Below are 10,744 nucleotides of genomic sequence, written 5' to 3'. Positions count from 1 at the left end.
ATAGAACCTCACTTTAATATTCAGTTTTCATCCTGTTTAACTTCAAACCATTATTTCTTAAATGATTCTGTTAGCTTCAGGGTTGACTTTTGAGATCTTATACCCGTGGTGTCAATTTCCTGCTGGGCAGCGAACAGCACCCTCTACTTTACAGTAAATGGTCTGGATATTAAACATAGGCCTCTGAAATACACTCCTGGAAATGGAAAAAAGAACACATTGACACCGGTGTGTCAGACCCACCATACTTGCTCCGGACACTGCGAGAGGGCTGTACAAGCAATGATCACATGCACGGCACAGCGGACACACCAGGAACCGCGGGGTTGGCCGTCGAATGGCGCTAGCTGCGCAGCATTTGTGCACCGCCGCCGTCAGTGGCAGCCAGTTTGCCGTGGCATACGGAGCTCCATCGCAGTCTTTAACACTGGTAGTATGCCGCGACAGCGTGGACGTGAACCGTATGTGCAGTTGACGGACTTTGAGCGAGGGCGTATAGTGGGCATGCGGGAGGCCGGGTGGACGTACCGCCGAATTGCTCAACACGTGGGGCGTGAGGTCTCCACAGTACATCGATGTTGTCGCCAGTGGTCGGCGGAAGGCGCACGTGCCCGTCGACCTGGGACCGGACCGCAGCGACGCACGGATGCACGCCAAGACCGTAGGATCCTACGCAGTGCCGTAGGGGACCGCACCGCCACTTCCCAGCAAATTAGGGACACTGTTGCTCCTGGGGTATCGGCGAGGACCATTCGCAACCGTCTGCATGAAGCTGAGCTACGGTCCCGCACACCGTTAGGCCGTCTTCCGCTCACGCCCCAACATCGTGCAGCCCGCCTCCAGTGGTGTCGCGACAGGCGTGAATGGAGGGACGAATGGAGACGTGTCGTCTTCAGCGATGAGAGTCGCTTCTGCCTTGGTGCCAATGATGGTCGTATGCGTGTTTGGCGCCGTGCAGGTGAGCGCCACAATCAGGACTGCACACGACCGAGGCACACAGGGCCAACACCCGGCATCATGGTGTGGGGAGCGATCTCCTACACTGGCCGTACACCTCTGGTGATCGTCGAGGGGACACTGAATAGTGCATGGTACATCCAAACCGTCATCGAACCCATCGTTCTACCATTCCTAGACCGGCAAGGGAACTTGCTGTTCCAACAGGACAATGCACGTCCGCATGTATCCCGTGCCACCCAACGTGCTCTAGAAGGTGTAAGTCAACTACCCTGGCCAGCAAAATCTCCGGATCTGTCCCCCATCGAGCATGTTTGGGACTGGATGAAGCGTCGTCTCACGCGTTCTGCACGTCTAGCACGAACGCTGGTCCAACTGAGGCGCCAGGTGGAAATGGCATGGCAAGCCGTTCCACAGGACTACATCCAGCATCTCTACGATCGTCTCCATGGGAAAATAGCAGCCTGCATTGCTGCGAAAGGTGGATATACACTGTACTAGTGCCGACATTGTGCATGCTCTGTTGCCTGTGTCTATGTGCCTGTGGTTCTGTCAATGTGATCATGTGATGTATCTGACCCCAGGAATGTGTCAATAAAGTTTCCCCTTCCTGGGACAATGAATTCACGGTGTTCTTATTTCAATTTCCAGGAGTGTAGTATGGTCTCTAGCCCCTGTCCAAATGAACATTGGAAAAAGCTTTGCAGAGTTCCATTAGTGCCAGATGTATACGTTGGTTGTTTTTGCGGTTTCTCAACGGTCAAAATGAGTAAAGGACTTTAGGGACAGTGCGAATATCCATCCTTCGAATCAGATTGAGAGATAATCGCTCACTTACGAGAGTATTTTTTTTTAAGCAAGAGTACATCATATTAAGAGTTGGTATTGATGCATTACAAGCAGTACTTATAAAGTGTTCGTTATGACCTCAACAAAACACAGTTACTTAATTTATTTCTTGTTTTATTTGTAAGTGCATGTCTGCAGTCCCAGTGCGCAGTGAGATCCCTTGTGCCTCGGTAGCCAGTAGGTTTACTGCTGCACGTTGGTAGAGGAGTCAAAATAATATGGCCCTGCCTATTGAAAAAATGAAGACAGGTTGCGCCATTTTGTTGAGTCGTCAAAAGCAAGCTGTAAGTTGCGTAGTCCAAGACATTACACAGTATTTCCAATTGTTTGATAAAGTATCTACTATCCCCTCGCCACAGTAGTAGGATAACTGTGAGAATTGCCTCTCTCCCCATCCCTCTGAAGTCACAGGTCAATTGCTCTACGATTAAAATGGCAGGAAATTCAAAACTGGTGGGAAAATAAAAAATCCAATGTTTTGGACTTAGCCCAACTTTCAAAAGTATAAATTGATAGGAAATTCTAAAATCCAAGACGGGTAATTGTACTATTGGTGAGAAATCCTAGATGATGGAAAGAGGTCACTTCTGCTGCAATATAAATTCCTGGATGACCAGTAGTCCTTTTTGGTTTTCACCAGCAATATGACATCAGAATTCAAGATGGCTGACCTGGAGTTACTGGCATGGCCCTATCATACACACTCCAAGATGTCGATCCAAGATGGACGGTCTTTTGGTACTGGTTCAGCCTATATGGTTGCCAGGTCACTGGTGCTAAATATAGAATCCAAAATTGTGATCCGAGATGGTAGGCCTTCAGATACTGGCAAAGCCTGCATGTCTGTCAGGTTTTCTCGGTTTTCCCCTCCCCTATGATGTGATAATCCAAGATCATGGACTGGTGAATATTGGCACAGCTTTCATAATTGTCATATCACTTGTACACAGTTCTGTTACACTGGTCAATGAGTGGCAGGAAAATTTATGATATCCATGAAGATTAAAATGCATCCATATTTGTGCTTTTATCGCTCTTTTAAAAGTTCCATCATACTTGTACTCACGTGAGAGAATGTTGAGCAGTAGCGTAGTCCATACCGCTCCATTATTGTGTTGCAGTATCTATTATAAAACTCGCCGCCATGGCCTGTTTGTAGGTTCTCTGGAATGCGAATGGTTTCCATTTGTAACAGCTGATGAATCACCTTTGCTGCTTTCCCCATCCTTGTTTCCAAAGGTAAGTCCCATGCAAATTTTGAGAATGTATCAGTTACCATTAAAATATTTTTGAAATCTTTAATTCTCGCGTGAAGATTGTGTAATACCTACTGGATCCGTTTACCATAAGTCATCCAAACCTCGAATATAACAACCTACGCAGGAATGTCTTTGGATCTCTTGAAATACTGTATTCATTATTCAGTAATATGTCTTTCTCAAAGCTTTGAATTACTAAAGTGATTTCATTGGAGTGAGCTGCATTCCCAGCTGCGGCCAGGGCTGTGAGCATTCATACTCGTTCATCTATTTTGCTGGGATCGTCATATTAGATGTTTAGTGTTCGTGTTCGTGTTCCATTGGCTTTCTTATACGCTTCAGTCATACGTAATGTCTGACTGTAGATATCCCTATCTTTTGATAAACATCTGTCAAGTTTTTAAGAATATCAGATACAGCAAACCAGATGTTCATTTAGTATTGCGTTCTTTGCTAACTTATGGGTTGAATACCCAATGTATACAGTCTTCCCTGCTTGCTCCGTGTATTCTATCTATTCTACTATAAGTTTGATGTTTAACGGTATCGCCAATAGGATCTTCTTCTTCAGAGGCACTTACCTTCGAGATTAGTTTGATAGATTCTGTAAAGGATCTAAAAGCTCCTTTGAGTGATTGGTCAGTTTCCAGATGCCCTAATCTTAGCAACTGTAGACTTCAACGAATTAATGTATTTATACACAAAGCAGACTTTGAGGTAGTATACAACCTATGTACTTTCTCTTGGGTTTTCTTTTCAGTTACATCAATCCTTGCATTCAATTCCCTGATTAACGTCAAAATGGCCTCTGATTAAGTATTTGCTATCATGATACTGTTGTTGAGTGCCTCAGCTCTCATAGTATGATGTTTGACTCTATCGCCAAACGTCTAAATTTTTCATCAACAAACAGAAGAACGTTCTGCCTTCCACTGTCAGGCTGGCTGTGGATGGGTGAGCATCAGTTTGTCCATAGTGCGAGGTATAATAACATAATTTTCTCGTTGTTTCACTATATATACAGCCGGCCGGTGTGGCCGAGCGGTTCTATTCGCTTCAGTCTGGAACCGCGCGACCGCTACGGTCGCAGGCTCGAAGCCTTCCTCGGGCATGGATGTGTGTAATGCCCTTAGGTTAGTTAGGTTTAAGTAGTTCTAAGTTCTAGGATACCGATGATCTCAGATGTTAAGTCCCGTAGTGCTCAGAGCCATTTGAACTATATATACATGCCATCATCTTTTAAAGTTCTGTCGGTATCAGCTGTCACTCACTTGCTTTGTTTTACGATAACCAAAAAACCGTATTGAGAATGATTCCAGCAATCTCCACACAAAGTTACAAATTCGTCGAATGTCATGCCGGTTTCTCCAAGTGCCTGACACATATGTTTTGAATTGAAATTATCGTTTTTGATAGCAATAAAGAGTTTTCAGTATACCTTACACGCTGTTTTGGGATCGTAGAATATGCATGACTCAGGTAGAAGACGTCATGCGTATGATACGCGAAACAAGTATCTCCATGTGGTGGAACATCACCTCTTTCAATGAAAGTGTTGTATGCAGTACCATCAATGCTGAATGTATGTCCTTCAAATAGCTGTTATATGGGCTTAACAATGTTTTTGAAAATACATATACACTCCTGGAAATTTAAAAAAGAACACCGTGAATTCATTGTCCAAGGAAGGGGAAACTTTATTGACACATTCCTGGGGTCAGATACATCACATGATCACACTGACAGAACCACAGGCACATAGACACAGGCAACAGAGCATGCACAATGTCGGCACTAGTACAGTGTATATCCACCTTTCGCAGCAATGCAGGCTGCTATTCTCCCATGGAGACGATCGTAGAGATGCTGGATGTAGTCCTGTGGAACGGCTTGCCATGCCATTTCCACCTGGCGCCTCAGTTGGACCAGCGTTCGTGCTAGACGTGCAGACCGCGTGAGACGACGCTTCATCCAGTCCCAAACATGCTCGATGGGGGACAGATCCGGAGATTTTGCTGGCCAGGGTAGTTGACTTACACATTCTAGAGCACGTTGGGTGGCACGGGATACATGCGGACGTGCATTGTCCTGTTGGAACAGCAAGTTCCCTTGCCGGTCTAGGAATGGTAGAACGATGGGTTCGATAACGGTTTGGATGTACCATGCACTATTCAGTGTCCCCTCGACGATCACCAGAGGTGTACGGCCAGTGTAGGAGATCGCTCCCCACACCATGATGCCGGGTGTTGGCCCTGTGTGCCTCGGTCGTGTGCAGTCCTGATTGTGGCGCTCACCTGCACGGCGCCAAACACGCATACGACCATCATTGGCACCAAGGCAGAAGCGACTCTCATCGCTGAAGACGACACGTCTCCATTCGTCCCTCCATTCACGCCTGTCGCGACACCACTGGAGGCGGGCTGCACGATGTTGGGGCGTGAGCGGAAGACGGCCTAACGGTGTGCGGGACCGTAGCTCAGCTTCATGGAGACGGTTGGGAATGGTCCTCGCCGATACCCCAGGAGCAACAGTGTCCCTAATTTGCTGGGAAGTGGCGGTGCGGTCCCCTACGGCACTGCGTAGGATCCTACGGTCTTGGCGTGCATCCGTGCGTCGCTGCGGTCCGGTCCCAGGTCGACGGGCACGTGCACCTTCCGCCGACCACTGGCGGCAACATCGATGTACTGTGGAGACCTCACGCCCCACGTGTTGAGCAATTCGGCGGTACGTCCACCCGGCCTCTCGCATGCCCACTATACGCCCTCGCCCAAAGTCCTTCAACTGCACATACGGTTCACGTCCACGCTGTCGCGGCATGCTACCAGTGTTAAAGACTGCGATGGAGCTCCGTATGCCACGGCAAACTGGCTGCCACTGACGGCGGCGGTGCACAAATGCTGCGCAGCTAGCGCCATTCGACGGCCAACCCCGCGGTTCCTGGTGTGTCCGCTGTGCCGTGCGTGTGATCATTGGTTGTACAGCCCTCTCGCAGTGTCCGGAGCAAGTATGGTGGGTCTGACACACCGGTGTCAATGTGTTCTTTTTTCCATTTCCAGGAGTGTACATTTGCGAAGCGAATTCCATCTGCATTCATTAGCATGGATGTGAGAAAATTTGTCTGGTTACTATCTCATGGACGTACAACTATCGATAATTCAACGCCGGTAGTAGTGAGCCATTCTTCTTATTCCATTTTTCTGCAATATTCTCAGACCAATCAGTTGTAATGAAGTATTTCTGAAGAGGGTATTTCGTCCACCTACTCATGACAAAGACTATTAGTATATTAATGTACATGGATTTTTTTAGGAAAAAAAGTGTATGATCGATGTGGTACATCTAGTTAGAGAGATGATCTATGGTTTGACTCTTTGCTCTAATTATACTATTACAACTACTACTACCTTATGAAATGCGTCATACTGATCATTAATCTTCATGAACCTATATAGCACGTTTTCATACTGTAGATTTGGTACCTACACCAATACTGAAAGGAACTGTCTTTGTCAATTGTGCGTGAACCCAAACGTTGGTCACATTCGTAGTGATTGAATTTTTGTGTTCAATAGTATTAGGGAAAATAGGTCAGCTGTAAATAAGAAAGGAGAAAGTAGAGCAAAAATGGTATTTTTGAATATGATGATAATGATGTAGTCCCATGTTCCATAACAGAGTGTAGGGGGCGATGCGGGAGACCCGCACCGCCATACTAGGCAAGATCCTAGTGGAGGTGGTTGGCCATTGCCTTCCTCCGACCGTAATGGGGATGAGTGATAATGATGAAAACGATACAACAACACCCAGTCATCTCGAGGCAGTTGATAATCGCTGACCCCGCCGGGAATCGAACCCACTACCCCGTGCTCGGGAAGCGAGGACGCTACAGCGAGACCACGAGCTGTGGATGTCTTTGAACATACCTAAGTGATTTCCTGTATTTCACTCTAGCTGAGTGAGAAATATGTTTCAACCATTTGCACATGTTTCAACCCGATGGTAAATGTTATAGGAGAAAAACATGTTTGTGTCACCTATGTGGGATCTTTTGTTAGCTACAAACAGAGTAGGGCAAACCCACGAATAACCTATAAGTCCCAACAGAAAAAAACTGCGAATTTTCAGGACCTTGATTGCTAGCTAGTGCACATGGATACCAGCGTGGTCCATCGCTTTGCATGGTAGGATGATGCCAATGTGCTAGGTGTGGAATGTTGTGGTAAGAGAGAGCGTACCCACCAGTGGCCAGTACAGAGGCACTGTAAGGGGGGGGGGGGCAGGGTAAGAGGCTGAGGTGTGGTATACAACATTGGCATTGCCAATTGTGTAGTCAGTGGCTCAAACCTACTCTTCCTCCCACAGTCTTGACTACCTCAGCAGACAGTCAGTGTGGTGAGGTGGCTGGTGACAGTGGCAGCAGCTGCGAGCTGTGACTAGGCTTTCAGCATACTCATGTGGGGACAGCAAAGCTTAGGATGGTGGCTCTTAGCCCAGTTATCAAGGAGGTTTAAGTGGCTCATCACAGCATGGAATGCTTGGGCAGATGCAATGTTACACTCACAAGCTTTGTGGATGCAGAAGGGGCCTCTCAGATTTGTTTAAATAAAGACATATACATACCTAATCTATCCCACCAGCAGTGGCAACTGTCTAGACAGTACACCATTTAAACTTATAGCACGTCACCTCTTGAGTTCTAAGCTCAGGATGGTAAATGTTTAAACAGAATAAGTGGATTTCTTGAAGTGTCAACAAGTTTACATTTAGGAAAGGATTATATACTTTGCACAAGTGACATAGCAGCCATGCAAGTATCCAATAGGTCCACCAACTTGGATTCTACACTCAGCACAAGTCATATGACAACCACAGGCTGAGCAAGTATCCACCAAGTCTACCATCTTGGATTCTGACATCAGAGGTATGGGGAAAATTCATGAAACGTGACAACCATGCAGACTATGCCAATACCTCCAAGCCCACGATCGTGGATCATCATATCGTCATCAGAACAGCCATCTTGGATTCTGGTATAATAAAGCCGAAGAAAACCAACTTCAACGATTTTGAATTTCCCAACAAACAGGAGAACTGATGTTAGTATTTTTTCTGTTAAAAATTACACGCTGCAGAAATGCGACATTTTCCATCTCTGCTAGCACACAACCACCAAATGCGAGACGCTTCTCTTTGTCATTGGGGTTGAGAGACTGCACAAGTTGTAATCTGTAGGACTTGTACAGCAAACGCCGTCTCAGAACTTTCGATGCAGTTGGTTGGGGTATTCCAAGTTCTCGACTGACTCTGTTGTTAGACTTACTGAAACTACGCACAAAAAACTTTCTTGAATCCGTCGGACATCATCCTCTCACACATGCGGTCGGCCTGTGCTTTTTTCCTTTGCACACACTCACAGTCTATTTAAACTGCCTACACCAACGTATAATGGTTTTGCGAGTTGGTGGTTGAATATTGAATTTACTACGAAATGCCCATTGCACTGCAGTTTGCTACTCACTTTTCGCGAATTCAAGAACGCAGAAAACTTGTGCTCCACAGTCGCCATCTCACTCACAACTGACAGTGAAACGGGATCAAGGCCCTACTGCCGCCCGAACTCTACCGGCCGCTTCTGAATCCACCACCGCTTGCCAAACAGTTTGAAACCTCCTATTTTCATTGGTATGAAGCTTGTTCATTTTGGATTCGTACTCGAATACATACGAATTTTTGAAAATGAGTCCATCCTTTAGAATAACCCTGTATACCGGAGGACTACGAACTTAGAAAGACTGCATAATGGATAGAATCTGTCTGGTTTGTAATGAATGACGACAGTTGAGATAATCACTTATCAATCACAATTAGGTTAATATACATGTTTGCCGTTTTACATGGTGTGCGGCCAAGAGTTAAGGACAGCCAACGAACCGAGAGCATTCACCACTTTTCTTCTCTACCTCGGCACAGCGAGTGCACTATTATGTGTCCTTGGTGGGCTGGCCTACTCACCATTGTCCTTGAGGTACAAATGCCCCCAGAGAGAGCAGTACTCTCCAGTGACATCAGCAACCGAACATATTGCCCGCCAAAGAAATATTAATTTCTTTCGAAACTAATATAAGTGACACAAATCCTGCTAAATCCTGGGAAAGACCACAAGTAAACGCACATATTATTGCGTTTTTCAATCAGATATTCTGTGCATAGAATTTGTAACTGGTGTCTGGAAATCACGATCACATAAACAAAACAAAAAAAGAAATACGTTGAAACACAGAAATGAAAAATTGCAGTGAGTGTTGCAAGGTACACACAGGACAAAGAAAAGAAAACACATAAGATTAAAAAAACACGAATATACTGTTCACTTTTCTATTACTTCACTCGGTAAAAGATCTAGCTTGCATATTCATCTCTTAAAAACCCCATTCTATCGCGCCCAGGGTGTACTCCTCCAATTATGACCAGCTTCCAGCATAAGGGTGGCAGGTTAAGCTTCCATTACAACGTCCATTGCATCGGGTTGCACGTTCCGACTGGGGACTGTCCAAGATAATAGCATTAAAGATTGAGAAATCGGTCGAAGAGGACCCATCATTTGACTTTCAAAACTTTTATATAAAGTTTTCTAAGTAAAATCGTCAAAAATGTACAGGCATATGTTTTTGATATTAGGTGCATTGTACTGCCACCTACTGTCAGGTACTCCATATTAGCGACCTCAGTAGTCATTAGACATCGCGAGAGAGCAGAATGAGGCGCTCCGCGGAACTCACGGATTTCGAACGTGGTCAGGTGGTTGGGTGTCACTTGTGACATACGTCTGTACGCAAGATTTCCACAATCCTAAACATCCCTAGCTCCACTGTTTCCGATGTGATCATGAAGTGGAAATGCGAAGTGACACGTGCAGCACAAAAGCGTGCAGGCTGACCTCGTCTGTTGACTGACAGAGACCACCGACAGTTGGAGACGGTCGCAATGTGTAACAGGCAGACATATATCCGGACCATCACACAGGAATCCCAAAATGCATCAGGATCCACTGCAAGTACTATGACAGTTAGGTGGGAGGTGAGAAAACTTGGATTTCATGGTCGAGCGGCTGCTCATAAGCCACACAACACGCCGGTAAATGCCAAATGACGCCTTGCTTGGTGTAAGGAGCGTAAACATTGGACGACTGAACAGTGGGAAAACATTGTGTGGAGTGACGAATCACGGTACATAATGTGGCGATCAGATGGCAGGGTGTGGCTATGGCGAATGACCGGTGAACGTCATCTGCCAGCGTCTGTAGCGCCAACAGTAAAATTCGGAGGCGGTGGTGTCATGATGTGGTCATGTTTTTCATGGAGGAGGCTGGCACCCCTTGTTGTTTTGCGGTAACTATCACAGCACAGGCCTACATTGACGTTTTAAGTACATTCTCGAAGAGCAATTCGAGGATGGCATTCGCAACTTTCAACAAGATCGAGCACTTGTTCATAATGCACAACCTGTGGAGGAGTGTTTACGCGACAATAACGTCCCTGTAATGGACTGGCCTGCACAGAGTTCTGACCTGAATCCTATAGAACATCTTTGGGATGTTTTGGAATGCCGAATTCGTGCAAGGCCACACCGACCGACATCGATACCTCTCCTCAATGCAAAAGAATTATCTGCCATTACAC

The sequence above is a fragment of the Schistocerca gregaria genome, chromosome 2 (assembly GCF_023897955.1).
Source record: "Schistocerca gregaria isolate iqSchGreg1 chromosome 2, iqSchGreg1.2, whole genome shotgun sequence".
Lineage (NCBI taxonomy): Eukaryota > Metazoa > Arthropoda > Insecta > Orthoptera > Acrididae > Schistocerca > Schistocerca gregaria.
The sequence above is the reverse complement of the archived record's forward strand: the minus strand, read 5'-3'. Positions refer to the sequence as shown.